We start from the raw sequence: 5,000 nt of genomic DNA on the forward strand, positions 1-5,000 counted from the left end.
AAAATTCGGCCTCTTCTCCTGGAAGTCTGGCCAAGTTTGGCGAATATTTTCTGAGTGCCAACGACTCAACCAGCCTAAAGTGTCCGCCTCGGCTGGTTCCCCATAACGGCCACCAAAAGTGAAAATTCGGCCTCTTCTCCTGGAAGTCAAGCCAAGTTTGGCAAATATTTTCTAAGTGCCAACGACTCAACCAGCGCAAAGTGTCCGCCTCGGCTGGTTCCCCATAACGGCCATGAAAAGTGAAAATTCGGCCTCTTCTCCTGGAAGTCAAGCCAAGTTTGGCAAATATTTTCTAAGTGCCAACGACTCAACCAGCGTAAAGTGTCCGCCTCGGCTGGTTCCCCAGGTCGGCCACCAAAAGTGAAAATTCGGCCTCTTCTCCTGGAAGTCTTGCCAAGTTTGGCGAATATTTTCTAAGTGCCAACGACTCAACCAGCGTAAGTGTCCGCCTCGGCTGGTTCCCCAGGTCGGCCACCAAAAGTGAAAATTCGGCCTCTTCTCCTGGAAGTCAAGCCAAGTTTGGCAAATATTTTCTAAGTGCCAACGACTCAACCAGCGTAAAGTGTCCGCCTCGGCTGGTTCCCCAGGTCGGTCACCAAAAGTGAAAATTCGGCCTCTTCTCCTGGAAGTCAAGCCAAGTTTGGCAGATATTTTCTAAGTGCCAACGACTCAACCAGCGTAAAGTGTCCGCCTCGGCTGGTTCCCCAGGTCGGCCACCAAAAGTGAAAATTCGGCCTCTTCTCCTGGAAGTCAAGCCAAGTTTGGCAAATATTTTCTAAGTGCCAACGACTCAACCAGCGTAAAGTGTCCGCCTCGGCTGGTTCCCCATAACGGCCACCAAAAGTGAAAATTCGGCCTCTTCTCCTGGAAGTCAAGCCATGTTTGGCAAATATTTTCTAAGTGCCAACGGCTCTTGAGCCGAAAAGTGTCCGCCTCGGCTGGTTCCCCATAACGGCCACCAAAAGTGAAAATTCGGCCTCTTCTCCTGGAAGTCAAGCCAAGTTTGGCAAATATTTTCTAAGTGCCAACGGCTCTTGAGCCGAAAAGTGTCCGCCTCGGCTGGTTCCCCAGGTCGGCCACCAAAAGTGAAAATTCGGCCTCTTCTCCTGGAAGTCAAGCCAAGTTTGGCAAATATTTTCTAAGTGCCAACGGCTCTTGAGCCGAAAAGTGTCCGCCTCGGCTGGTTCCCGCGGTCGGCCTTCAAAAGCGAAAATTCGGCCTCTTCCCCTGGTAGCCCTGCCAACTTGTGCGAATTTTTTCTAAGTGCCAACGGCTCTTGAGCCGAAAAGTGTCCGCCTCGGCTGGTTCCCTCGGTCGGCCCCAAAAAGCGAAAATTCGGCCTCTCCCTCTTTAGGTACCAGGGGCTGGGGTACCAGGGGGAGGGTGCAGTACCAACTTTGGTCTTCAGGTGCGCCAGAGTACGCTAAATGGTCCCCCTAGTCAGCGTACTCATCAACGATTTACCCCCCTTTCGCAAAATATAGTCAGAACGAGCATGGGGGGCGCATAATTTACCCCACAAAATGAAAGGGCCCGGTGCCGAGCGCTTGGTCATGGCCGCCAGCAGCGCCCCTTGCTCGGTGGGAACACAACACGCAGGGTTGCACAGCACCCTGGAAGGCACACAGAGAGAGAGAGAAAAATTTTCTAAGTGCCTCTCTTGACGAAAAATGTCTAAGTGCCTCTCTTGACGAAAAATTTCTAAGTGCCACAGCGCTCGAAAATTTCCTAAGTGCGAGCACGGCTGTGAAATATTCAAAGTACAAGGAACGCTGGCAGAATCGCTCGACGGCCGTCTGCTCCCGGCGGCCGCCGTGAAGTCTCCCCTCCCGGGGACGGCTGTCTGCTCCCGGCAGCCGTCCTTAACCCCCTCCCCACACGTTGGCCGAACACCAGCCGAGGGCGAAAGGCTCGCGGTGTGGAAGGATCGTGGCCACGGCTAATCTAGCGATGCCCGCGTTGGACGGTCACACCGCACGACAGAGCGGGGCCTGCATCCGGCGCGAGGCGGCCTTCAGGCACGTGGTTCGAGACGACCTCACCCGCCCTAGCCCGGAGCGGAAAGACTTTTACAAGTCCAAGGAACAATGGCAGAATGGGAGGACCGGCCGCCTCCTTAAACACAGGCCGGAGAGATGGAGCGGGATCAGCGGCCCGCGCATTGAGCGAACACCGGCCGAGGGCGAAAGGCTCGCGGTGTGGAAGGATCGTGGCCACGGCTAATCTAGCGATGCCCGCGTTGGACGGTCACACCGCACGACAGAGCGGGGCCTGCATCCGGCGCGAGGCGGCCTTCAGGCACGTGGTTCGAGGCGACCTCACCCGCCCTAGCCCGGAGCGGAAAGACTTTTCAAAGTCCAAGGAACACACTGGCAGAATCTCTCGACGGCCGTCTGCTCCCGGCGGCCGCCGTGAAGTCTCCCCTCCCGGGGACGGCTGTCTGCTCCCGGCAGCCGTCCATAACCCCCTCCCCACACGTTGGCCGAACATCAGCCGAGGGCGAAAGGCTCGCGGTGTGGAAGGATCGTGGCCACGGCTAATCTAGCGATGCCCGCGTTGGACGGTCACACCGCACGACAGAGCGGGGCCTGCATCCGGCGCGAGGCGGCCTTCAGGCACGTGGTTCGAGACGACCTCACCCGCCCTAGCCCGGAGCGGAAAGACTTTTACAAGTCCAAGGAACAATGGCAGAATGGGAGGACCGGCCGCCTCCTTAAACACAGGCCGGAGAGACGGAGCGGGATCAGCGGCCCGCGCGGAGGGTCTTTAAAATGTACAAAGTCCTAGGAACAATGGCAGAATCGCTCGACGGCCGTCTGCTCCCGGCGGCCGCGGTGAAGGGACTGTACACCCCACCCGGGGACGGCTGTCTGCTCCCGGCAGCCGTCCTTCCCCCCCTCCCCACACGTTGGCCGAACATCAGCCGAGGGCGAAAGGCTCGCGGTGTGGAAGGATCGTGGCCACGGCTAATCTAGCGATGCCCACGTTGGACGGTCACACCGCACGACAGAGCGGGGCCTGCATCCGGCGTGAGGCGGCCTTCAGGCACGTGGTTCGAGACGACCTCACCCGCCCTAGCCCGGAGCGGAAAGACTTTGAAATATTCAAAGTCCAAGGAACACTGGCAGAATGGGAGGACCGGCCGCCTCCTTAAACACAGGCCGGAGCGACCGAGCGGGATCAGCGGCCCGCGCGGAGGGTCTTTAAAATGTACAAAGTCCTAGGAACAATGGCAGAATCGCTCGACGGCCGTCTGCTCCCGGCGGCCGCGGTGAAGGGACTGTACACCCCACCCGGGGACGGCTGTCTGCTCCCGGCAGCCGTCCTTCCCCCCAAACCCACACGTTGACCGACACCGGCCGAGGGCGAAAGGCTCGCGGTGTGGAAGGATCGTGGCCACGGCTAATCTAGCGATGCCCGCGTTGGACGGTCACACCGCACGACAGAGCGGGGCCTGCATCCGGCGCGAGGCGGCCTTCAGGCACGTGGTTCGAGACGACCTCACCCGCCCTAGCCCGGAGCGGAAAGACTTTGAAATATTCAAAGTCCAAGGAACACTGGCAGAATGGGAGGACCGGCCGCCTCCTTAAACACAGGCCGGGCGAAAAATATGCGAATGTTGGGCGGAAAGACTTTGAAATATTCAAAGTCCAAGGAACACTGGCAGAATGGGAGGACCGGCCGCCTCCTTAAACACAGGCCGGGCGAAAAATATGCGAATGTTGGGTCTCATCCAAGAAAGGGAGTTACCGGCCGCCTCCTTAAACACAGGCCGGGCGAAAAATATGCGAATGGTCCATCCAAGGAAGGAGGACCGGCCGCCTCCTTAAACACAGGCCGGAGAGATGGAGCGGGATCAGCGGCCCGCGAACTGAGCGGCCGAGGGCGAAAGGCTCGCGGTGTGGAAGGATCGTGGCCACGGCTAATCTAGCGATGCCCGCGTTGGACGGTCACACCGCACGACAGAGCGGGGCCTGCATCCGGCGCGAGGCGGCCTTCAGGCACGTGGTTCGAGACGACTTCACCCGCCCTAGCCCGGAGCTGAAACTCTGCGAATGTTAACATCCAAGGATGGAGGCAACGGCCGTCTCGTTAAGCTGAGGCCGGAGGAAAGTCTGCGGATTCGGGGCATCCAAGGCAGATGGAGGTGCCGGCCGCCTCGGTAAACAGAGGCCGGACCGACCGACATGCGACCATGACCCGCCTTGGTAGGGCCCCCACCGGCCCCGGCTAGCGCCGGCGTTGGGTGGACGGTTCCTCCCCACTTGCGGGTCGCCCTCTAGCGCTACGGCCGCCGCGCGAGCGCGCGCTCCGACGCCGCCCCCGCAGGCCTAGCGCGAGCCGTACGGCAGCGAGACCGAGACGCCCCGATTCCACGCACGCACCTAGCGGCCATCAACGGAGGCCGAGCGCGCGATCCGACTCGCGGCACGCCACGTGGGCGTCCGCCGGCCGCGCCGGTCTACCGCGAAAGATGTTTCTCAAACCCTCGCCTAACCTAGGGACGGCTATCTCGGGAAGCCGCCCCCGCATCTGCACCTATCCGCTAAGCCCTCCCGACCACCGCGAAGCGGGAGGACGTCTATCGTGGCCGCCGGGGCGTATGACCCCTCCGCGTGAGGCGTGCGGGCTCGGGTGGGCCGCAACGACCGAGTCTGACTCGGACGGGGCGCAGCTTCCCTCCCGGTCGCAGCATCAAGCGCCGATCGCGCGACGTCACCAGCCCCCCGGGACGGTTCGTCGGGAGCACGGTACAGGCACGTAGCTCACTCTCCAGCTGGCCGCAGCGGGCCGCACCGACCGAGTCTGACTCGGCCGGGGCGCAGCTTCCCGTCTGGGTGACAGCGGCGACGAGCTGCGACTGTTGGCCGCCGCCCCTTCGTCCTTCCCGGATCCCCCCAGTGCCGACTCAACTCCGCATCCTGGCCGCAGCGAGATACCGTCGGGTTGCGGCGCCCGAGTCTGACTCGGGACGCGCGCTTCTTCCTTCGGACCACAGC

Source organism: Syngnathus floridae, unplaced genomic scaffold, assembly GCF_059516105.1.
Source record: "Syngnathus floridae isolate MCC-2025c unplaced genomic scaffold, RoL_Sflo_1.0 HiC_scaffold_192, whole genome shotgun sequence".
In the NCBI taxonomy this organism is placed as follows: domain Eukaryota; kingdom Metazoa; phylum Chordata; class Actinopteri; order Syngnathiformes; family Syngnathidae; genus Syngnathus; species Syngnathus floridae.